Source organism: Ambystoma mexicanum, chromosome 2q (genome assembly GCF_040938575.1).
Source record: "Ambystoma mexicanum isolate Mex_15411 chromosome 2q, UKY_AmexF1_1, whole genome shotgun sequence".
Classification (NCBI taxonomy): Eukaryota; Metazoa; Chordata; class Amphibia; order Caudata; family Ambystomatidae; genus Ambystoma; species Ambystoma mexicanum.
The window spans coordinates 1,476,638,940-1,476,664,556 of NC_090924.1; the positions used below are offsets into that span (position 1 = coordinate 1,476,638,940).

General features: G+C 48.4%; 1 protein-coding gene across 1 annotated transcript in view; it reads left to right on the forward strand.

The window, feature by feature from the left end:
• Positions 1 to 3,176: 3,176 nt before the first annotated feature.
• Positions 3,177 to 25,617, forward strand: part of LOC138570289 (zinc finger protein 271-like) — a 28,167-nt gene continuing 5,726 nt past the window's right edge. The window contains exon 1 of the mRNA XM_069649061.1: positions 3,177 to 3,280. The gene's annotated coding sequence lies outside the window, so the exon portion shown is untranslated. The remainder of the gene's footprint in view (positions 3,281 to 25,617) is intronic.

The following is a 25,617-nucleotide window of genomic DNA, read 5'->3' on the forward strand; positions in this document are numbered from 1 at the left end:
GGTCCCAGATTTCTTCTCAACCTTGCATTTACAGGGCATTGGTAATTATCCAGAGTTCTTTCCCCCTCATTCCCCTTCCTGCCATCCTTGGGGGAGATTGCATCATAATATTACACCTCTGGGAGTATCCAATGGTTTCAGTTTTTTCCTTTTTACAGGAGTTCTGGCGGGTGACCAGTGCAGACTCGCACTGAGCATTTCCCTCCCGTCTGTTACTTTCCTTTGTGCTAATCTCTGGTATTTCAATAAGTTAACTGGAGTCTGTCCAGTCAGGGGATTGGTTAGAGGCGCTAGTGGGTATTTATTTCTCTTAACGGTGTAAAGTGGGGCTTTAATGTGGTCCTCAGGGTAGTTTTCTTTCTGGATTGCAAGGTTTTTCCTTTGGATAAGTGGGGGAGGTTTCTCCTCTTTTGGGAAGGCTCAATATCCCTTGGTGGGATAGAGTGATACTATCCCCCATCCACGTTATGACCCTCTATCACGATGCGTTCCAGAGTCTATACATTAACTTTCAGACGGTGTCTGCCGCTACGATTACCAGAGTGCTGGGATATATATTTGGTTGATGACTTGATTATCATAGTCACCTGCATGGCAGGTGGACCTTTGGGGTTTTCACAAGAGTTTGTTTGCAGTAAGGTGCCAGCTCAGGGTGCTGTGAGCTTCAAAGATCTGTAAATTGGCTGAAATATAGGTTGGACCTCTTCTGGTGTACACCTTCAGTTTAACCATTTAGTGATCAGTTCTTTGCAGTTTAGAGTCTTGCTAAGATTTTGGAAATTTGGTGTCCTCCTTCGGTTACTTTTGATCCGCTAGGGGATTTATCACCAGGGAGGAGGGATCAAGGTTCAAGCACCGGGCATACCTACAAAGGAGTTTAGATATCACTATAATGGTAGTGATTGGATGTCGGATACATTTTTTCTTCTTGCCAAGTTTGGCCTCTTAAGGATCAGGTTTATAATATCTGCCTTTTGTCATGGTAGCAGAGTCCTTCTTCAAGAGTTCGGGAGGTCTGAGGGTCTTCGTGTTGGCGGTTTGACGGGTTTAGCTTCTCAGGTGGGGCCCTCTCTTCCATTCTGCTTCTGCCTCCAGAAGACTTCCCTCCTTAGTATACACATATGTCTGAAGACAATTGTAGATTAATTCTATTGCTTTTCAGCTCCGCTCAGGATGGATTGTCCTATTACAAAATTTATAAAAATGTTTTTTTACTCCCATTTTACCCTTTTGAAGATTTGTCTTTCCCTCTTGGTTCCCCAGTGTAGTTCTGTGGCATGCCCTGTTTCTAATGCGATATCTTCCTTTAATGCATGGGATGGAACCTATAAGACTTTCACCCCTATGGGGTACTTTTCTTTATCTCCAGGAGAGCTAGGTGTTTGTTTTCATTGGTTTGCTTTCTAGGTCCCCAAAAATGGTACGAATTTAAGTGTTTTGAATATTTGATTGAACAACATAGGTGTTTATTTCAGATGGTTTTGTCCTAACCTATTAGTATAGGAAAACTTTGTTCAATGTTTTCCCCTCTTTTAACCGGTTGGTTTTGGTGGCCTGTAAGGAACGCTGGATTTGGCACATTCCTGTTTTTCTTGCAGTGGCTTTGACTTTGCCTTATAAGACAGCTTTTCGGGCAACCTAGTCTTGGGCAATTCTCTGATTGGTCAACAGATTGATTTAATGAAAGCATTTAAAACATGTTTCCTTTCCTATTATTTTATTATATTATCTATTATATTGGATCATTTTGTACGTACTAATGAGATGCAAGGGCTTTGAACTTGCATAATATGAGCCTCCTGTCTTGTCATAGAATGACTAATCCCCCATACTAACGTGAGATGGGGGTTTAGATTCTATTAAAGACAAGGAGGCGATTATTATCCCTCCCACCCACCCTGGATATGATATGACAATTGTGATAGGCATGTACACAGGTGGTTCAAGTGAGAACATTCTTTGGTTTGTTGTTCTTCCCAACCACCCACCCTTCTTGCTTGTTGTTCTTACAGGTACGAGTTGAGGTTCTGCTCAGGAGTGTGGATCGCAGTTACAAGTTCTGGAGTGCGTGATTTCGGGTGAGAAGTCCTATCCAGAAGAACTTCTTCATTGCTTCAGGCTGCGGAAAGGTTGAGATCTCCGGTTTCGCTGGATCCTTTTTCTCTGCGCTACGCAGTTCAACCGTTCCATTGGGCGTCTGGTGCAAGTCAGCTGCAGAAAGAGGGGTTGGCGTTAGAGTAATGGACATATATAAAGGAGGGTCCCTGCTCATTGGTCCCCTGCAGGGTATGACCTATCCTCCATGATGGTTTGGGGAGTTCCCCATGCATTAACATTGAACTTTATCTAGTTCTGTTGTTGAAACTTTTTTGTTTGTAAAAGTTTTTTCTTTGCTGCTGTGGTTTCAGAGTACAGATTGTAATGCATAATAATCGCCTCCTTGTCTTTAATAGAATCTAAACCCCCATCTCACGTTAGTGTGGGGGATTAGTCATTAAGCACTGGAACATGAGTAAGCACTGGAACATGAGTGAGCACTGAAACATGAGTAAGCACTGGAACATGAGTAAGCACTGCAACATGATTAAGCACTGGAACATGAGTTAGCACTGGAACATGAGTGAGCACTGCAACATGAGTAAGCACTGCAACATGAGTAAGCACTGGAACATGAGTAAGCACTGGAACATGAGTGAGCACTGCAACATGCCGGTAATTAGTAATAATGACATATACAGCGGTGGGAGGACTCCATATGGGGCTCATTAACTGATGTTATAAAGGTTAATTGAAAGTGAAGATTTGTGTACCAGTAATCTGTAAACCAATCCACATTCAAAAAGTGAATCCCAATTTCTTCCTCCATCTCCCCTGTGCACCAATCAATAACCCTCTGTCTGCTCAAGTAATTTCTCATTTTAATCCGTTACCAATGTTTCCAAGTTGTGGAAAAAGAGAGCCCAGTGTCTGCTGAATGATTTATTTCTGATTTCCTTCCCCTTTCTCTAATGGAGGCTTTAGTCACGGGATGTGAGGGGGTGCGTTACTCCCCATTCTTCGCCCTTGCTCTGATGTTACTCCCCATCCCCTCCTCTGCATTGGCGTTACTCCCCATCCCTATCACCTATGTGCTTGTGTAACTCCCCATCCCTATAGCCTGCACCCTGGTGTTACTCCCCATTTCCAGCCTCTTCCATTGCACCCGTTTTTTGCTGTTTCATTCACATCTCTGCTGCCAGGAGAGGGGGACCTGCAAAGGGCTGAACAAGATCCCACTCAGGTAGGAGCCCCTGTGATCTGAGAGACCTCCCAGGGAGATCTGCCTGGTGGGGGGTGGCCTCTGTGTATGCAAGATCCTACTCAGGTAGGAATACCCTGTGATCTGAGACCCCCCCAGGGAGATCTGGCTAGTGGGGGCATGGCCTCTGTGTATGCAAGATCCCACTCAGGTAGGATCCCCTGTGATCTGAGACCCCCCAGAGAGATCTTCCTGGTGGGGGCGTGGCCTCTGTGTATGCAAGATCCCACTCAGGTGGGATCCCCTGTGATCTGAGACCCCCCAGAGAGATCTTCCTGGTGGGGGCGTGGCCTCTGTGTATGCAAGATCCCACTCAGGTAGGATCCCCTGTGATCTGAGACCCCCCAGAGAGATCTTCCTGGTGGGGGCGTGGCCTCTGTGTATGCAAGATCCCACTCAGGTAGGATCCCCTGTGATCTGAGAGACCCCCCAGGGAGATCTGCCTGGTGGGGGCGTGGCCTCTGTGTATGCAAGATCCCCCTCAGGTAGGACCCCCTGTGATCTGAGAGACCCCACAGGGAGAATTGCCTGGTGGAGGTGTGGCCTCTGTGTTTGCAAGATCCCACTCAGGTAGAACCCCCTGTGAGCTGAGTGACCCCCCAGGGAGATCTGCCTGGTGGGGGCGTGGCCTCTGTGTATGCAAGATCCCCCTCAGGTAGGACCCCCTGTGATCTGAGAGACCCCACAGGGAGAAGTGCCTGGTGGAGGCGTGGCCTCTGTGTTTGCAAGATCCCACTCAGGTAGAACCCCCTGTGAGCTGAGTGACCCCCCAGGGAGATCTGCCTGATGGGCGCGTGGCCTCTGTGTATGCAAGATCCCACTCAGGTATGACCCCCCTGTGATCTGAGAGACCCCCCCAGGGCGATCTGCCTGGCGGGGGCATGGCCTCTGTGTATGCATTCATCTCTCAATGCTTGAATCATAGGGATGGGCCAGGATTGGGGGTGTGTTGGTGGAAGAATGAAGATTTGTGTAAACAGTGTTGGAAACTTGAACAGGAACTGCCCTCTGGCTAATATGAGTTACCTTCGCCCTCCTATACCTGGGGCGTGCCCCCTTTAACGTAGTTCTTTTGGAAATGACGGTGTTAAACTATGTGTAGCTGACTTTTTTGTTTACATGTATTTTGGAATGTGTTACTTTTAATCGTCCCTATTATAAAGAGGTGGATTATTTACCAGTAATCTTCATTAATCCTAGTCCAATTCTTGCTCCTCACAGTACTTACATGGTGCTAGACCAAATGAAACATCCTGAATGGGCAAAAGCAGATAGACAATCAAGAAGTCATGCTTACATCCTGTACCACTTTATTAATCATACAGAATAAATAATCTGACTCAGAAATTACCATTTGTAGATCCACCCTTGTTGCGACGATACACAATTCATCAATATAGACTCCCTGGGCCTGCGCCCAGGATACTGCAATGGGTCTTGTGTACCTGGCCTGTATGCCCCCTGGTGAAGGGGTACCTGTGGGCTGATAGGCAGGGATATCGCTTCTCTAACTCACCGACTAATGATCGGAACTGACACATGAGGTCAAATGTAATGAGGAGGTGATCTATCTTCCAGAATGCCTGTGAGCGTTCCAAATATTCCAAAACTACCCTTCTGATATCCAGGTGGCTCCACAGCAGCACTTCAGGATATCCTGGATTAAGAGAAAAGTCTAGACTAGACTTTCCTCAATGCTTTGTCTAATCTCCTGCCTCCTGTCTGCTGAGTCCTTAATGGCTTCTTCTGTAGACATGGAGACACGATCGACCAAGCCATGAAGAGTTGTGCCAACTGTCACCTTCTGTCTCTCCCTAGAGTGTAAACAGCTTGGTCTGCAGCCTGGGCACAGCTATCCTTTCTGGATTCCTCCATTCATCCAATATCTCCTCCTTCACTTTTGTCGGGAGGGGGAGACGCACCTTCAGGGGTTTCTTAAACTGAAGAAGGGACTCTGGTCACACCCTCCTTAGGTGTAGGATCTGGCATTGCAGATCCCATAGAGTGGTCGTCCCGTATAAGAACCGAAACAACAGTGCATTATAACCAAATATTTCATCTCGGCTCCCCCTCTTCAGACCTCAGGTATGCAGTGGAATATGGGGAGGAGTCTGACGATGAAGAACTGGGAGAGGCTCTGCTTTTCCTCTTCCCTCTAGACCCCTCCTCCTGTGTTGCCTTCTGGAACATCTGCACCAGTCTTTTCACAGAGCCCCCAGCCTTCCCTTTACTCGGTGTCTCTGGGGAAGAGGAGGACAATTCAATATGTCTTCTCTTTTCCATGTGCTTTCAGTCTTGGCCCAATCCTTTCCTCCGGCGGCAAGATCTCTGTCCAACACACACAATAGCCCTCACTGCTCTTTAAAATTAAAAAGTGCGCAGAGAACTGGAGCATTGGATATACCCATGGAGATAGTCCTGCTACATGGGTCTTCCCCATGGTATCCGTGCAATGGTGGGTCATGCTGGGGAGCTCCGTCCCACCCCCAACTCCTTACCGGTGCTGCAGAACATGACTGGTGCTCCATTGCCATCTGGAGCAGGACCGCCATGCTGGGCTCTCCTGGGCCTCTCCCTGCATGTCCATGCCAGGAACACCAGTGCCATAGGCATGCATGCCGTGTCTGACTATCTGTAGGAACCTGGCTTGTCATGTTACAGTGTGGTGGCTCAACCAGGCTCCGACAGCTATGCAGGGAAACCAGGAGTGCAACCAGTGGAGGACCTTCAGAAGCTTTGCAGTGATGTTCGCCGGCAGGTTCATTTCCCCTACTAGCACTGCTAGCCGAGGGTCGGACTCCAATGAAGGTAAGTCCCCGCCTGAGGCAGGAATTTCTTTAGATGAGGCTTTTAGGGTGGAGGGAAAGTTATAACCTCCTGGGAGAGTCAGGACTCGATGGAATAAAAATAGAAAAGGATTCCTGGGCAGGTGGGACACCTCACGTATAAGTACTGGGACGAGGAAGCGGGATGTGGAAGTAATGTTCGATTGGCAATATTTATAAACACTGATCAGGGATTATTGGAGAGGAGGTTGAGGTTGTGTCCAGGCCCCAGCATGGTAACTCAGAGGATAAAAGTGTGAGGCGGATGTAGCACCCTCATTCCTACTGTTGCCCCCTGTCCTAGTTTAGATAGGATGGTACTTGATTTCATCTCACTGTCCTTGCTAAAGTGAAGAGGTGGCCGGGACATACCTCTGTCCCTCAGTTCTCCCTATTAACCTCTCCTAGAGAGCTTCAGAGATACTAGTGAGGGGGGCAGGAAAAATGTAAAATGTAAACATCAATGACCGCCACATCCTATCTTCCTCGTCACAGTTTTTACTCTATGAAGGCCATCTATCTTCTGACAGAACCATTTTCCAGAATACTAATTATTTTTTTCTTTGGCACCTTCCCCTCGTAGCCCGGGTATAAAGCACCTGACTAGTCCCATAATCCCCTGTTTCCTTTCTGTCCTTCCGGACAGGAGGGCAGAGAACTAGGGAGAGGCCTGCTAGGCTTGTCTCTTCTTTTCCTGAAGATGTTCACCCTCTGCTAGACTTCTTGGGTCTAGGAACGCTGTTTGTGATTGCCCCCCAGTCCCTGCTATGCTTGAACTTCAGGAGGAGAGCGCAGCCCGAGGGACGACTCTTGCTTCCAGGAAATTCTGACCCCACTGCTGGGCTTTTGGGTCTATATTTGTGATTTTATTTCCCCTTCAATCCCTGCTGACCTTGGGCTTCGGGAGGGAAGGGCAATCTCTGACCTGGTGAGTATGGGGCACCTGGAAGGCTCTGCCAGACTCAGAGCCAGGGACGCCCAGGCTTGCAGGGGCCTGCAGTGGGCGTGGCACTAGATTTGAGTCGCAGAAGTTATCAGAGTAGAGAGCGCTGCATGATGGTGTGTGATTCATAGACACCCCTCCAAGGAGCCTTAAGGTTACAGTGCGCAGGAGAGAATTGCACTGCATTCATGGTGTTATTCTCTATGTCTCATGTGCCCTCATTCTATGTATTCCCTTTCCCCCTACCCCTGCACTTGCCTGCACTTACCTTGCACTTGCCACCAGCTGGCCCTATTTATTTATTTTATTCTACTTACCTTGCACTGCACTTCCCCCCTCCCCTTCCTCTTGCACTTTTTCCCTTCCCCTACCCCTGCACTTGCGCGATCTGAATGACACCTGGCCTAGTAGGATCGTTGTCTGTCTTCCCTCTGTTCCCCCTCCCTGCCTCGTTGCGCCTTGAAACACTTGTGTATAGGCGTGTTATAAATGCCATATCATATCATATCATATCATGCCATATCATATCATATCATATCATATCATATCATATGGGGGCTGGTGTTCCCCGCTCTCAGGTTTGCAACCAATAAAGCTTCTTGCAGATTCTGCTGCACTTCCCAGTCTCTTGGTGGTATTGCCCCCCTGTTGCAGCAGTGACAGCTTGACCATGATTTAGGGGGGAGCAACATTTGGGGACCCTTTCACCAGCACAGTAGACACGTTCCTAGAGATGCTGAAAACCCCTATTTGTGGCTCTTCCCCCCAAATTGACAGAAGGAGCAGCACATGGAGATGTGTGGACTGCAGACACCTCTCCAAGGAGCCTTAAGGTCATAGTGAGTAGGGGATGATAACACTGCTACCACTGTGTTCCTCTATGTCTCATGTATCTTGACTGTGGTCTTTATTTCGGTCTGAAGGTACCTCATTCTCAGGTTTATTTATTTATTTTGTTTTATTTATTGGATAGTTATGCCCATACTGCAAATAGTGTTTCACGATGCATCAGGGAAAAGGGGTGTGGGGGACAGGGATGAGGAAAACAAAAACAAAATGTTCCTACTAGGACTTGAGACATTCGGATCTTGCAAGTGCTGTAACAAGAAACACAGGTGAAAGGGACTAGGGGGAGTGCAGGTGAGGGAGGGTCTGGGGTGAGGAAAACAAAACAAAAACTGTTAGAGGCATACCCCCCGGGCCGGCCGAGCCGCTCTGGGAGCCTGCAGATGCATACTTGTGGAAGGACTAACTCCTTCCCTTTGCCCAATCAAGAACACCAGGTCCACACAAAAGGCAAGGAATTACTGTGGTTTATTATAACCAAAACACCACAGGGATCACATACATGGAAGGACCTCCACGCATCTCTCAGCAGCCCCTGTCTCGCAGGCCAGTTTTGATATCTGACATCACAATTGGCGTCATTCACGGGAACCATCTTAAAAACATATCTTCACTCGGGATAGGTTGTTGAGTGGTACGTCCCATGCAGGAGCCTATAGAGGTGCTGTGTCATTGGACAAAGTTGGGTCAGGTGGTATGCTTGGCCATCCCCAAAAGTTGTTACACTAAATTTGTTACAGTGAGCATGCCCCATGATTGGTCGATGACCCCCACTGTCCACCCCTAGGATCCTAGTCTATGATTGGCTGAGCCACGAGCCCCCATGCCTGGGACAATATCTGTTCCCAGCCCGTAAAACACCTGTGAATGGTGGCTCGTGCAATTAAGTATCTGCAAGGTGCAACTATGTGTCAGCATCATAACCGTGTGTAGCTCATGGCTGCAGTGAGTGCTCCCTGGTTCTCAACATAGAATATATTATTATTATTATTATTAACTGTAGCGTACATGTAACAATGTTGTTGCAGCTATTGTCTGGATGGCGGGGCAGGTTGCTTCTTCTCAGACACCAACCTTGGCAGCACTTCAGCTCGGCCTGGTCACGTGCTTGGAGATCATGGGCCACATTACGGGTCTGGCAGTAGCCGTGCCTGTAAAAAAGACATGGCTGCCGCTAGACCTGTAATTTTACCGGCACCCGCAAATGGGCATTTACCAGGTCATGCCGAGGTCAGCGGACCCGGTAATTGTCCATTCGCGGGTGCCGGCAATAAGGGACTCCCCATCTCCATTTGGCCCCATAGGGGTGAATGGGAATGGGGAGCTTGGCCGCACCGGCACCATTAATAACGGTGCCGGTGCACCCATGAGTTGTGCTCGCGGGTGCCACTCTGCTCCCCAGGTCGGACCTGGTGGGCAGAGCGACGCCCTCGAGCACAAATCGTAGTATGGCAGTAAGGTAGCAGTGGCGCAGGTAGCGAGACCGGTGCAGTTGTTGCCTTACCGCCATACTTGTAATGAGGCCCCATGTTTGAGAGCAAAGGAGCTTCGAATGATTCTGTATTTTGTCGGAAAGCGCACCTCTCCTGCAGCCGGTGTTACTTGAGATCAGAGTGAGGAATGTCATTTGCAACATTGTGACCTTGGTGGTGGCTTCGCGTCTGACACAGTAGTTCTGCTTGCACAGCATTCTGCAAGTCTTGGGGTCTCTCTGAGTCGATCGTGGCCTACTAGGTTTCCTAAGCCATGGTCTGGCTTCTACTGTACACATCTTCTTACAGTCTGAAGGTTAGTGCGTCATGGCTGTCCAGCCTCTTGAGTGCTCCTGCCACACCATAGGGTTGTTCGCATAAAAGCATCTGCAAGCATTTACACACACTCTTCTTGCTTCTTGCATTACCGCAGTGCTGTAGCAGGCCTAATGGCAAAATAATAAACATGCCGATGGTATGTATATGTCACTGTCCTCTAACTCATAGATTTGAATACCTGTGTTCTTCGTGTAGTTGAGTGTGTTTGTGTGTCCAGAGTGTGCGGATAGCACGTGTGCTTCATGTCTGACGTAGCTAGGTCATGGTGGTTTCTCTAACGACTCATGGCCTGTCTTCTTGGTGCTTTAGTCGAGTCTGTCCATGTAACTATCTCCAGCTCCGTCTTGTGTCTCTTCGTTCACTCTGGGTAAACCCCATACTGTCGTGATAACTGTCCATCGTGGGAGCAGTGGGAATAGATGTAAGTTCATATGAATGACAGCCAAATTGTCGCAGGTGCTTCTTCCTGTTCCATGTTGACTTCAATGGGTCATTTTATTTTTACTTCACATTTCGGTTTAGAAGCTTCCATATATTGGTGTAATTGTCATTCTATGTGTTTCATACCCTGCAATGGCTCTTCAGCATAAACTGTATGATGCTTGTGCTTCTGGTTCTAGGCAACATTGGATAGTGTATCCAAAATGTACAGGTAACGCTTGATTGTACTTTGTGGTTGGGGATCTCAGGAGGCAAAGCCTAGAAATGATTCTAGTGTCTTGAGGTGCATCTTGGGATCCTCTAGTGTAGCTTGCAGTCAGCCAGTATGGAATCTATAGGCACATTAAGCCTATAGCTTTAAACTTAGACATGTAACACCTTGACATTATGAGCAGTGCCTCAGTGGTTTACATGGAGCACGTCCCCTACAAGGGCAATAGATGCCGTATATGCTCCGCTGATGCACTCTTAGCCGATATGCATGCCTTCCCTGTATAGCAGCCAATCATTTGTATTATGTTGTGGTTAATTCCACATCGCAGCTCATTTATCCATGTCATATGTCCATGTTTCACATTTTTCTCTCCAGCGCTCCATGGTTGTTATTTGGTAAGGATCATGCCTTCCTCCCTGGCATATGCTGTGTTGTCCCTGCCAAAGACCATCCACAGCCAAGATGGCGCTGCTGAAGAGCACAGTGCCACACCTTTGTAGTTCAGGCTGCTTTGTGGGGACTGTTAATGGTGCCGGGGGAGTGGGTTCTTCCTCCTCACTTCCCCGTGCCTTCCTAGTATCATTATCTCACTTGCTGGTGACATTTGCCCCAGTGTCGTGTCCATACTCTTAAAGTCCATTTGTTACCACTTGTGCGTCCACTATGCTCACCTTTGAGCCAGGCGCTGTCCCGTGCTTCTCTGTAGTCACGACAGCGAAAGCATTCAGAAGGTGGATTGCAGAGTAAAGCCGCCCCACATCCAGAGGCTACGCATGAGGTCCTATGCACCATTGACCCATTCACAGGTACCCCGATTCTGCTATCACAAACCACTTCCACTCTCTGGGATAGGAACGCTACTAAGAAGCAGCCATCTTGCGCGGGCTCTCGAGCAGACCCTCAGAATATGATGTAGCTTTCAGATGCCTCTGTGCATGTACCAGTGGTGTATCACTCATGAGCATATGCTGTAATTTTGTGCTGCCCATATGCCGGAGGACGGGATTGTGACATGCCTCACAGGTCAACGTATGTCCACTTGAAGGACATCCGATGCCTGCATAGCAGTTACGCTGAATTGACCCACTGTAGACATCAAATCTAAGGAAGCATAATGTCTTTGTAATGTGAGCCACAAAGCTCTCAATGAATTTCTTAAAGTCCACTTAACACTCATGGGTACTAAACAATAAGACACTGATTCTCAAGTCATCCGGATTGCCTGATATACTCCTCTGTCAGGAATCATCTTATGGGGAATATCAGACTCCTGGTATATTTCCCTGCAGGTATCTTCCCCAAGGGTCAACATTCTTTATACAGCTTCAAATTCCCCTTGTAATTGACTACCGGGACTTCTCTTTATGGCGTTCTTAGATCCCCTGGTTTACTTCCCTGCCAGGAATCCTTTCTCTGGAGGTATTACAGATACCCTGGTATACTCCCCTGCCAGGAATCCTTTCTCTGGGGGTATTACAGATCCCCTGGTATACTCACCTGCCAGGAATCCTTTCTTTGGCGGTATTACAGATCCCCTGGTATGCTCCTCTTCCAGGAATCATTTCTCTGGAGGTATTACAGATCCCCTGGTATACTCCCCTGCCAGGAATCCTTTTTCTGGAGGTATTACAGATCCCCCGGTATACTCCCCTGCCAGGAATCCTTTCTCTGGAGGTATTACAGACCCCCTGGTACACTCCCCTGCCAGGAATCCTGTCTCTGGAGGTATAACAGATCCCCTGGTTTACTCCCCTGCCAGGAATCCTTTCTCTGGAGGTATTACAGATGCACCGGTTTACTCCCCTGCCAGGAATCCTTTCTCTGGAGGTATTACAGATCTCCTGGTATACTCCCCTGCCAGGAATCATGGCTCTGGACATATTACAGATCCCCTGGTATACTCCTCTGTCAGGAATCCATTCTCTGGAGGTATTACAGATCCCCTGGTATACTCCCCTGCCAGGATGCTTTCTCTGGAGGTGTTACAGATCCCTTGGTATACTCTTCTGCCAGGAATCCTTTCTCTGGGGGTATTACAGATCCCCTGGTTTGCTCCCCTGCCAGGGATCCTTTCTCTTGAGGTATTACAGATCCACTGGTGTGCTCCCCTGCCAGGAATCCTTTCTCTGGATGTATTACAGATCCCCTGGTATGCTCCCCTGCCAGGAATCCTTTCTCTGGAGGTATTACAGATCCCCTGGTATACTTCTCTGATAGGAATCATTTCTTTGGAGGTATTACAGATCCCCTGGCATACTCCTCTGTCAGGAATCCTTTCCTTGGAGGTATTACAGATCCCCTGGTATACTCGTCTGTCAGGAATCCTTTCTCTGGGGGGTATTACAGATCCCATGGTATAGTTTCCAGTTGGGCAAGTGTGATTTTCAAAAATCCTTTGTGACCTGTATTAGGAGCGTATAACGATCCAATGGTCAGGTTAACAATACCCAATTCTAGAACAATAAATACATATCTACCCTCTTTCTGGTTCGTGTTACAGGTTATCTTAGCTCAGAACCCAGCTCTTAGTCCTATCAACACTCCTGCTGCCTTTCCATCCGCGTTGGCTTAAATAATAGTCGGGTACTGGCCAATGCAGAGTTTACCTATATCCAATTTCCGGATATGGGTTTCCTTGAGCGCCGCCAAGTCCTGTTGGTGACGCCTCCGAAAGGAATCCAGCTTGCTACGTTTCACCGGGGTATTGAGCCCCCGTATATTTAATGGAAGACACCTGAATTTAGGGCATTAACTTCAATTCAGCTCTGATTTCTTGATTCTCGGACTCAACTCTGTTACTGCATAATAAACCAACATTTACACAGTGGATAAGACTCCTCCTGTCCCCCCTAACTCCCCTAGTTCCCCACCCCCCTTCAGACCCTGTTTATCCCCTATCCTTATCCCTAAAAGTCCCCTGGTGTGAGACACAGAACCGACGGTTTCCTGAGGTGTGTACCACCAGTTATGAAACACACTGTGATAAGTGCAGGGCACTCTAACATCCCCATCTGTTACCTGAACGGATGAGTCCCAAGATGTTGCACTCCGTCACTTACTGTGGTAGTAGCTTATATTACCCCAAAGAGAGTTTCTACTTTGAGTTCTGTTTTGGATCCTCATTTTGCTGATTTGAGATGCAGGCCCCGAAGGCGGGCTCTCCAGTCCTCCCTTCGTGCACCCTTTTGTCTTCTTCTGCGGGCTTTCATTACAGACCATTCTCCTACCGGGGCAGTCTCTATGGTGGAGGCTTCTCCATTTGTCGTATTTGTGACCACCTCCTCTTCTGTTTGGATTAGAGACATCCCTGCTTCTCTGGACATGATCCTGTGTTGTTGACCCTCAAAGGTAAATAGCAATCCAAACAGAAAAGTCCATCTAAACTTAATTTTGGGTGCTTGAAGGGTTTTCACTATGTCATGCATGTCTCTACGTTTATGGGAGTTGATATAATTGGATATAATTGGAGAGGTATTGATATAATTGGATTTCTGATATGTTATATGTAATTGGGGCTATCGTCCATGCCGCTCTTAATATTGTTTCGAATGGATTTTGTCCTCCAACGCATTCCACATCTTTGACATGTTATGTTCACAGCTGTGCACTTCAGAAACTTTTTCGACAGAGGGCATCCTGCGTCGATGGTGTCGGGTCCATGTCCCTCGAGGGTCTCGGTCGAGGATGACATCACAGGATGTTATAAATAGGACACGAACGGCGCCCGTAGCCTCAGTTCCGTTTTTTCCATCAACGTGCTAACTTCGTGAGACTCTGCGCGCCTCGTGTGTTTTCTTCATTGAAGATGTCTTTCTCTTCGACCCCTCTGACTCTGTGGTCCAGTTTCAAGACCTGCCGGGACTGCAAGTCCAAGATGTTGCTAACCGACCCCCACCGCATTAGGTTGTGGTCCCACGGCGAGTCGCACAACACCGACGACTGCTTAAAATGCCAGTCGCTGACTGCAAAGGCCTTGCGGGAGCAGAAGCGGCAGCTCCAAGAAGGAAGGGGCTCGAAGCCTGTTAAGTCCCACACTTCCAAGTCCAAGTCCAAGGGGGTTTCCACCAATGACTCGAGGGGTGACTCTCTGTGTTGGAAGGAATCCCGGGGTTCCCGCCACTCGTCTTCCTTGGCCCGGCACTCGCAGAAGCGCCGTCACCAGTCGCCTTCCCCGTCCTTCTCGGAGGATGGTGCCTTGAGGAAGGTTACGTGCCCTATGAAGTCCTCGACTCCTGAGAGTTCAAGAATCTATGATGGTGATTTTTCAATCGCGAGACACGGGTGCGGTCACGACTTCTGACAAAGCCAGCCTGGATCAGTCTCTGTCTGTGGCTCGCATGCCTTCGGGCTCGGGTTCACGACGCAACACACATAGGGAGCCGTCGAGGTGCTGTACGGACTAGGTTCCGAAAGGTCGCAAGAGACATGTCTCTAGGTCTCGGTCCTCGTCCCCAGCAAGACCGCAGCAACCTATTGAGGGCTTGGGGCCGGCGTCGACTTCTTCGCCAAAGCCTTCAGCGATTTCGACATCTAAGCCATCGGCGCTATCGGCGCCTTCGGGAATTTTTTCTCAGAATTTGGCGTTGGAGTAACCAGACATTGTGGATCCTCCAAGAAAGGCTACATTGAAGTCGGTGAGGCCAGTTACGGCCTCCAGGCCCCCTTCTGTCCCCAGACCGTGGTTTCAACCCCCTCTCGATGATATTTTTGAAGAGGAGGAAAGGTCTGAGGTTGAGGAACCTGGTGACCTTGATTATGCTCCGATTTATTTCTGGGGACAGTCAGTTGGAGGAGTTGAGACAGACCCTCCATGATGCAAGTGGACAGGACACTTCCCAGGAAATAGAGTTTGGTAGGCCTGAGCCTGGGGCTCATACAGAGTCTTCTTATAGGAGACTCATGGCACAAGTCTCAGAGTATCTGGGCTGGTCTAGTCCTCCAGAATACTTTGTGCAAGATGATCTGACAGACATCTTGGATCAAGGTCCGCCCTCTGATCCTGTTTTGCCGTATCATTCTACCTTGCAGAAAAGGGTGGCAGCTGCTTGGCAGTCCCAGGAATCTCTTCCAGCTGTAAATAAAATCTTACTAAGAAATACCGCCCTTCCGTTAGCGACCCCAGCTATTTGTCTACTCACCCACTGCCATTCGGATTGACCTCCACCCCGAGGGTCTTCACCATGCTTATGGTGCTGGTGGCAGCGTACCTCAGGCGAGGGGGAATTCACATCTTCCCCTACCTGGACGACTGGCTGACCCGGGCGCGCGCTCCAGAGCGAGCTTTGGATCATCTTGGTGTCACCTGCCGCACCCTCCACAGGCTGGGCTTCTCCCTGAATTTAAAGAAGTTGCACCTGACACCTTCCCAACGGCTCCAGTACATTGGGGATGTGTTGGACACGTCCTTGGGGAAATGTTCGCCTCCCAAGGTGAGGGCTCGTCACATTGTACAGATGGTGCACAAGTTTCAACATGCCCAGATTCTCCCGGCTTTCGAGTTCATAAGGTTTCTCGTCCTCATGGCATCCTGCATTTTTCTGGTGCCAGAGGCCAGGCTGCGGATGAGATCCCTGCAATGGGTCCTCAAGATGCAGCGGTCGCAGTTCTCCGGCAATATGACAGCTCCTGTTCCGATCCCACGCTCATTCTCCCGGGACCTTCTGTGGTGGGTGAACGAAGGGAACCTGTTGAAGGGGGAACCGTTTTGGCAACCATGGCCGGAGGTGACTGTAGTGATGGATGCTTCCCTCACAGGATGGGGCGCTCATGCCAACAACTTGACCGCCAGCGGTCGTTGGTCTCAGTTGGAGTCCAGACTCCACATCAATCTGTTAGAGCTGAGAGCCATCAGGCTGCCCCTTAAGGCCTTTCTGCCCTCGGTACGAGAGAAGATTGTCTTGGTCATGACGGACAACACAGTGGCCATGCATTACCTCAACAAAAAAGGGGGGGCAGGGTCACTCCTGTTGTGCAGAGAGGCAATATAGCTCTGGTTCTGGGCCATCCAGCAGGACATTTCGATCTCGGCAGTTCATCTGGCCTGCGATGTAAATGCAGCGGTGGATGCTCTGAGCAGGCAGAGCACAGTCTCTCATGAGTGGGAGTTGGCTCAGTAAGTCCTTCAGGAGATCTTCGCCCTTTGGGGAACCCTGCAAGTGGATCTCTTCACCACCAGTGTCAACCGGAAGTGCGAGAGATTCTGCTCAAGGGAATTTCCTCCAAGAGGAGCCTTTGGAGATGCGTTTGTGGTGGATTGGTCATTCCCACTGCTGTACGCATTTCCTCCAGTCCCCGTCATTCCTCAAGTGTTGCAGAGGTTACAGAGGTTTGGTTCCCACATGATCCTCATTGCTCCAGATTGGGCCAGAAGAGCGTGGTACCCGGACCTTCTGGAAATGTCCATCTGCGCTCCACGCTGTCTTCCCCGCCAAGAGGATCTGCTCTCGCGCGAGGGGGGGTCAGGTTCTCCATCCAGAGGTCAAGACTCTCAACCTTCACGCTTGGTATCCGAAAGGTTGAGGTATAAGGATTGGGACCTCCCGGATGACGTGATGGAGGTGTTGCTCTCGGCCAGATGGCCTGCAACAAAATCCATGTATCATTGCTGTTGACATAAGTTCTGCAACTGGTGCAGAGATCACAATGTTGATCTTTTTCAGTGCTCCATTCCTATGGTTTTGTCTTTCTTGCTTTCTTTGGTCCACAGGGGCCTTCAAGTGGGTACCGTTAAGGGTTACCTGCTGGCACTGTCTATCTTTAAGTGCTCGTATGAAGAATGTTCTTACTTTAAGATTCCTTTGATTTCTCAGTTTCTTAAAGGACTGTCTAATGTGTTCCCGCCGTCCCCTTTCCAGGAGCCGGTTTGGGATTTGAATTTGGTTTTGAGATTTCTCATGGTTGCTCCGTTTGAACCTTTGCACTCTTGTCCTTTGGGATTACTGTCCTTTAAGACTGTGTTCTTGGTTGCAGTTACTTCCGCTCGCAGAGTAACTGAATTGCAGGCACTTTCAGCTAAGCCACCCTTTACTGTGTTCCACAAGGACAGGGTTGTACTGAGGGTACGTCCTTCTTTTCTACCTAAGGTAGTCTCTGAATATCATTTGAGTCAAAAGGTGTTTCTTCCATCTTTCTACCCTCCTCCTCATCCTGGGAAGGAAGAGGAGCATCTCCATCGGTTAGATCCTAGGAGAGCTCTTAGTTTTTACATTTCTAGGATGTTCAGGGTCAGAGTGGACGATCAACTCTTTGTAGGATTTCCTGGACACCGATTGATCCAGGATGTTACCAAACAGACCTTGTCCGGGTGGATTATCCTTACCATTATGGAGTGTTACTGGTTGGTGGGTAAAGATCATCTTGAAGAGTTGTGAGCTCATTCCACTAGGGGCGTGGCTACTTCCACCGCCCTCCAGCAGGGTGTTCCTATTAGGAATATTTGTGATGCCGCTACTTGGGCTTCAATCCATACATTTGTAAAACATTATTCCCTGGATACAATCCATGGTCAGGATATGGCCTTTGGGAAGGCGGTCTTTATTCCGCAATCTAATTGGGTACTCTAAATTCTTTTCCCTCCTCCATTCACTGATACTGCTTTGGGAGACTGTCAAAGATGTGGAATGTGTTGGAGGACACAATCCATTCGAAGAACAAGTTACTTACCAACTGCTAACGTTCTTTCAACTGGATGTTCCTCCAACGCATTCCACATCGCCCTCCCAGCCTGCCCCTCAGGAGAATTTCCTATGCGATTGCTGCTTCCGTTTCCGCAAGGCTAAATGCAGTCCAGCAGGCATCTGAATGGTGTCACACGTTCTGGGGGAAAAAACTTAAACTGAGGCTACGGTCACCGTGCGTCCTATTTATAACATCCTGTGATGTCGTCCTCGATGGAGACCCTCGAGGGACATGGACCCGATGCCATTGACGCAGGAAGCCCTCTGCTGCAAAATGTTTTGAAGTGCACAGCTGTGGACATTACATGTCAAAGATGTGGAATGCTTTGGAGGAACATCCAGTCGAAAGAACGTTACCAGTTGGTAAGTAACTTGTTTTCCTTTGCGGGTACAGTGAACAACCCACCAGCACATCTCGAGGACATGCTCCTGCTTAAAGTCTCCTTGGCCCTGTCCTATGAACCCTGTCTATCAGGATATTCACTTCCTCCTCTTGGGGAGTAAATTTGCAAAGATTTGCATGACTGTTTCCCTTAGCTCCAAATCTGTGACCGACTCTGGGAGATTTTTTATTTAAATATTTGAACATCTAGATCGGTTCTCCAAGCCTTTATATTGTAATTCAAGATTCTGTGTATCCCTTGATAGTTCTTCTAAGGCAACATCTGTTGTTTATTATCCTCTATTAATTCCAGTATTGCCCTCTCATTTGTATTGACGAAGTCACCCAGTGCCAATATTTATTTGCCAAAGTCATTTAATGAGAGCCAAATTTACGACGTGAAGGAGGTAAACTGGGTCTGGAAAGAAGCAGAACATTTCTCCTGGAATTGCTGAAAGCTCTTAGTGAAGTCTTCCTTGGAGGCAGCCATGTCTATACTCTCGATTTCAGGGAAGGAAAGTAGCTGTGGCGCAGATGCAGACGTTAGCTGTGATGTCTCTGGCTGCCTCCTCAGAGTAGGTTGTGTCACGTCTAGGTGTGGCTGCTCACCCTGAATATGTTTCTTCTTGCCTCTAGGCACGAGCTGAGGACCTGTGCATCTATTTCCTCAGTACTGCTTCCAAAGTCGAAGCTTATAAGCGGACAGATGGGCCCAATCCCAACTCTGTTGTGCTCTGTAATGTGATGGGGCGTAAAGGCTTTAAGGCGATCCGCTCCAAAGCTTATTAATTATAGGACCTTTATGTACCCAGGTGCGTCTTCGGTGGCCTATCTCACCAACTCCAGCGAAAGCCGACACCCCCTCTGCTCACCCAGCCAGTCACACCATTTTATGCTGAAGTGGCTTCCTAGAATGTTATCTTGTGAACAGGTTTAGCCTGAGGTTCCTGATTTCTGCTCACGCTCCTCCCACCTTCACCTTTTGAACATAGAATTACATATATAGGTCAGACCTGTAGTCCAAAGTGGTCGCCTCTTGTCCAGGCTGTGGTTTAATAAAATGTGCACCTTCGCCTCGGGTTCCGCTTCTGAGGTCCGGCTGCAGCTCTATGTCGATGAGTTAGCGTGGGTGCATACTCAGCACCTTTGTCTGCCGTACTTATGGCTCCTGCAGGGTGACTCTCCTTTTGCCTGTCCCAAGCTGTTGGAACCGCAACATTGGGGGTCATTACGAGTCAGGCGGAAGGGGATACCGGGCATCGGTAAGGAGACCGGTGCCGGTAATCCCCTACTGCTGATTCCGAGGTCCCCTAACGGGAACCGTTATCCACCATTAGCAGGCCCATAAATAGCGCCTTCCCCATTCCTATTGAACCCTATGGGGGCTCAAATGGGAATGAGGAATGGTTGGTGCAATGGGGACTTACCGGTCCCGCCAGGGTCGGACTAGACCGGTAAGTCCCCATTGCACCACACTGGACTTGGTCCCGTTATTGGAGAAAGTCATGGTGCACATAGCGCCATGACTACCTCCAATCTTGTAATGACCTCCATTGTGTCGTTACATGCTCTTAGCATCGTCTTACTTGTAGAGGAGAGCACTTCTCAGCAGTTTTACCGCTTTGCTTCCCTGGACCTGCGACTTCCTTCCAACACTGCTGACCACTGACCACTGGGCGTGGACCCTTTCCTGCGGTGCATGCTCTCCACAACGACGGCAGCCTGCCTTTTGATGCCACACCTTCCCAACGTCAGGAGTTCTCTCAGCTGATGAGAAGAGGAACAGCCACTCTTCTGTCCTGTTCTCCTCTGGGTGGACACCTCTACCCCCAGTCCAGAGGCCTGGTGTCACGCCCGGTATCACAGGAGCGGGCCCACAGCAAACCGCAATGAAACCGGGAAACAGTCCACTCTCGGATAGTCGGGGGGGTTTAAGACCATCCATCGATCGATGAAGATCCGAATACTGGTTACTCGCTCTGAGGGATAAAATTCTGCTAGAGACGGAGCGCTCGCGCACAAGTCTTTACCGTGTGACAACCATCTTGGGAATTCGTTGATGTTACTTTCAATGTAACACATCAGCATTTACTTTTTCTTGTCCAATGTATTTGCTTTGAGTAACACTTTTGTCAGCTCTCCCCCACGCTGACATTTCATGCATATGTAATTATTCACATCTCGCTGTTGCACTTTTTCTTGTCGGTATTCAAATCTTCCTCTTTTTAAACTTTGATTTAACATTAGGTTTTGCCTATGATCTAAATCGTCTTTGAGAATTGTCCAAAATATCAGTCTCACTTAGTTCATTCACTTGCTTGTTTGTCAGTAAGGCATACGGTTTCCAATCGCTCTCGGCCAACTCGCCAGTGATTCGTGTGCCGCTGCAGTGAATCTTCCTCCCTGGATTGACTTCCCAGGTAATGCAGGTATCTCGTCAGAATTCCCTGCAGCTCTTTGTATACTTGCCGACTTCCTTCTGTGGCCTGAATCAGAGGACGCTGCTTCCTGACCCCACCGTACCGCCAGGAGCTCTGCTATGCTTCACAGTGCTTTTGTGGTCCTTCACGTGTGCCTGCTGTGCTCCTACCTCTTTCCAGCCACGCTGGTGAATGTACCGCGCGTTTGCGAGCCGCCGCATGAATGTGTCTTCCCTTCTGTGGTTTTATCCCGTATTGCTGTTCTGAATGCTGAGGTTCCCATTTTTAAAGTTCCCGGGCAAATTAATTTTAACGGAACAACTAGTCTGCGCATTGATCTTTGGACTTGGCTTAATCTGCATTAACTCTTCCCTCCTCTTCTTCATCTCAGTGCTTGAGGCTTTATGGGAAATTAAGTCCATAGATGAAATTGGAGTTCCAAAATGATGTTTTTCAATAACAGAACATAGTTTCTCTGTTTTGTGAATATTTTAGGTATACAAGGAGTTTTGCTTAGAGTGACATAAAAAGTTTTCTGATTGTCACCAGAGGGGGATATTTGGGTGACAACAAGTCATCACAAACTTGAGTATTGTAAGATCTACAGTCGGAAGGGAAGAATACCACATCTCATTTATTGAAGTCACCACCTTGTCCCAAAAGCCGTCTCCTCCCATGTGATCCTCCCTCATATTACCCACCCCCAAGCTCAGGATCAGCTAGCGGCTGCCAACCCTGGCCACATGAGATGAGGGACAAGCCAGGGAATCAGTGATGACTCTTTATGATTCATCAGAGAAAGTAGAAGGGATCTTGGAGTAGGTAAATATAAGGTCTATATCGAGGAGAGAGAAGAAAGGAAGACACATGTCAGCAAGGGTTTACTTAAATCGGGGTAGAGGAATATGCATATGGCAAAGCCGGGGGAAAAGCTCAGTGGCAACGTGCTCGCCTTGGAAACAAGACGACACGAAGCAACACAGGTTAGATCCCTGGGTATTAAGCGTGTTATGAATACGCAACTAAAACATATTCCTGTAACAGCGCCTCAATGCCCCCAGGCTGTGTAGCACTTTAAAAATGCAAATAAATTAAATACATTAAATTAAAGCCTTTAGGGGTAGAGATTGTGTTTCAGGAAAAGGCGAAAGAGAGCTGATGTCAGGATGTTGCTTGTACCCTTCAGGTGATTCCTGGGCCACTACCCCTAAATAGGCTGCAGGCAGCAGACTCTTTAAGACCTTCTGCAGGATGATTGCCGAGGGCCCTGGGGTTGCTAGGCTTAAAGCCATTCAGACTCTTCCAGTCCTTCCTTGTTAATATTCCTCCTGTGCTCCTCTCATTCTTTCCTCCATTGGCTCCTCCTCCTCCTGACTGTTCCTCTTGTCCTCTTCCACCTCCTTTCCTCCTGATCCTTCTAATGTTCTGCACTCTTCCTCTGCCAGACTGCTACTCTTTACCTCTGTAATCTCCTCCCATCCTCCTCTCTTGGGTGATCTCCCTTCCTCCTCCATTATTCTACTCCTCTCCTTCACCTCGACTTTCCCCACTCTACCCTCTTCCCCCTTGTCTTGCCACCTCTCTATCTTCTCAGGCCTCCCAGTCTTTGATATCCAGGAGTCATCAATGTCTTAGGGTACCTGAGAACTTCAGGGTGGCGATGGACTTGGGAATCCTCTGTGTACCTCCTCCTGGAAATGCATAACAATCACAGCCCCCAAGCACACCTCAGTCACATCACCCTGCCTCTCACTTGGAACATCATCACACATCACCATCACAGGCCCCCAAGCTGACCCTGTTATGGAGAATTCTCTGTTTAGGCTGAATTTCCTAACCTAGTGAGTCCCCCATCAGCTTTGCTGGATTTCTGGAGTTTGTTTTTTCCATCCTGCCAAGAGTGAGACTCTTTTTCTCCCACTCTTGGACATGAATGTGTGTAATTCCTTTGAATGCCAATGTGTTCTATGGGCTATGGGGTCTTTTACTCCATAGGGTCTCAAATGTTTTGCTATGTGTGTTACACCGCACCCTCCGTGCCGTAGCACTGGGGCGTCCTAGCGGACCTCCATCATAGACTCCATACCCAGGGACTGACTACTGTCTCCCCGGGCATGTAAAGTCACCATTGGCTTTACTAGACCTAAATGTACTAACATACTAGTGCAAACCATCCTATTGTGGACGTACTAGTAGGGGTACTTCGATTACTCCTGGGTCTGTTATTCGAGGGGGCACTGTCCCGTCCCTCCTCGTCGAGTTTTGGCTGGTGGCAGTGGAAACTACTTGTTATATTCGACCCCGAATGTAACCCTATGGGATTCTTCCCATTGTTGGAGAACGATACGTTTTCTCGTTGATCTCTAACATACCACCGGTCTACTTATCTTAAATAAGTCTATCGGATGGTATTTTCTACCAGAACTCGGCTTTCTAAAATGGCGTCTGTGTTCGTCTCTTTGACTCCTAAACCAAAGGTTGAGCCCTTTGTTCCACTTTGGCGGGCTTCTGTACAGAGACCCTCCAAAGTGGTGCTATTCTGTCTGGGTTACCACAGGGGTGTGGGAGGGGTTTTAGGCACCCTGGACCGAGTTGCAAGGTACTGTGTCCGCCTGGCTTCCCTTGTTGCCGGATAGAGTGAGGTGTCTTAATCCTCGCCTCTCCATAGGGCCGCCTCCAAGCTTTCTCTAGCGTGTTGTTGTGAACTGGTCCAATCTGCCGATAACAATTTGCTACAAAGACTCGAACGCATTTCCACTAAGATACTTTTTGGGACATATCGCCTTGCCTCTCTCCGAGTGGGCCTGGCCTCTGAACTTTGGAATCTCCCGTGGTTCTTGTCTTCTTGTCTTGCATCTTTGTTCATTATACGTACTGCTATCGAGTTGATTTCTAAAACCGCCTTTTTCTCTCCCAACCTAACAAATACTAGAGTGCCATCTAGGTTAAAGCATTCACCTCTGTCTGCAAATAAGTGATGCCGTTGAACCTAGACTTGTCAAACTATTGTTAGAGGGATTGATCTTTTTTCTAATAGTAATTGTGATTGAAGTTGTTTACCGTATTAGTGCCAGAGTGTTTTCTATAGATGTGTCGTTATAGATAAATACCTTTATATCTTTACACCGAAGACTTGTTCCGAGTTTGCTTGTCTTACTGTGTAGATTGCCCTATTTTGTATACTCCACATACTGCCTAACTCTTCTTGAGGGAAGTCTGACTGCTCAGCCACAGCTACCAAGTGAATCTGTGTGGTACAGACTGCTACCAAAAGGGTTTACTGCCAAACACCTGTAGTCCTAAACCTTTTGCAGTGGTCCCAGAGGGAACTGCACAGGTTTCCGCCTAACAGACCCCAGTCACATTACTCAGCCTGTCACTTGGAACATCATCACACATCACCATCACAGGCCCCCAAGCTGACCCCAGTCACATTACTCAGCCTCTCACTTGGAACATCATCACACATCACCATCACAGGCCCCCAAGCTGACCCCAGTCAGATCACCAAGCCTTTCATTTAAGACATTGCCAAACATCGCCATCACACACCCCCAAGCTCACCCTAGTCCCATCACTCAGCCTCTCACTTAAGACATTATCACACACCCGCATAAAAGGACCCAAGATCACCCCAGTCACATCACTCAGCCTCTCACTTAAGACATTGGGCCTAATTACGAGTTTGGAGCTAGCCATGGCGTCATTACCGGCATGGCGACCTCCAATCTCGTGTCCGGGGTCCCAAAAAAAGGGAATTACTGGGCCATTCTGACTTTGGAGGCCCAGTAATTCCCATTTTCGAGACCCAGACCCGGTACATCCTCATTCCCATTTCAGCCCCCGTAAGGCTCAATGGGAATGGGGAGGATGCTAACAACGGACCCGTTAATGACAGGTCCGTTGTTGGCACCCCAGTCTGCTCGCGGGTGGCGGTATGCACGTCTGGCCAGACCACACGTGCATACCGCCATCCACCAGCAAACTCGTAATGTGGCAGCCCGGTATGAACGGTACTGGTACCTTACCGGCACCGTTCATACTGTGGCCGCCAGGGTCATAATGAGGCCATTGCCACACATCACCATCACATGCCCCCATGTTCACCCTAGTCCCGTCGCTCAGCCTCTCACTTGGAACATCACAATCACAGGTCCCCCAGCTCACCCCAGTCACATCACCAAGCCTCTCACTTAAGACATTGCCACACATCACCATCACAGGCCCCCAAGCTCACCCTAGTCCCATCACTCAGCCTCTCACTTGGAACATCACAAACACAGGTCCCCAAGCTCCCCCTATTCCCATCACCCAGCTTCTCACTTGGGACTTTGTCACAGGCTGCACCTGGAATATGACAGCTGAAACCTGTTGTTTTTACCATTGTATGTTTTTTTATTAATATATAATGTAGCTGCATGTCTATACGGTCAGCTTTTATTCCTGTAAGTTTGGAGACTCAGTTGGATGTATTTATATTAATTATATACACTTAAAGAAAACTGCTCAGGTTTCATTCTTACACACATCATTGTCTTTTTCTAAAAAGATCTGGTTAAAATCGATCACTGCAAATCATAGGTAATACTAATCCCATGCAAAGGGCGGAAATACATCCTACCATTACATTTTACATTAGAAAAAGAGAAGAAAAGTAAAAATAACATTTAGGAATCATGTACTTTCAGTTAAGATTGTTTTAGCCTTAATAGTGAGACACAGTAGGAAAGGGGCGGGGATGTAGAGAGGGGAATTAGAATA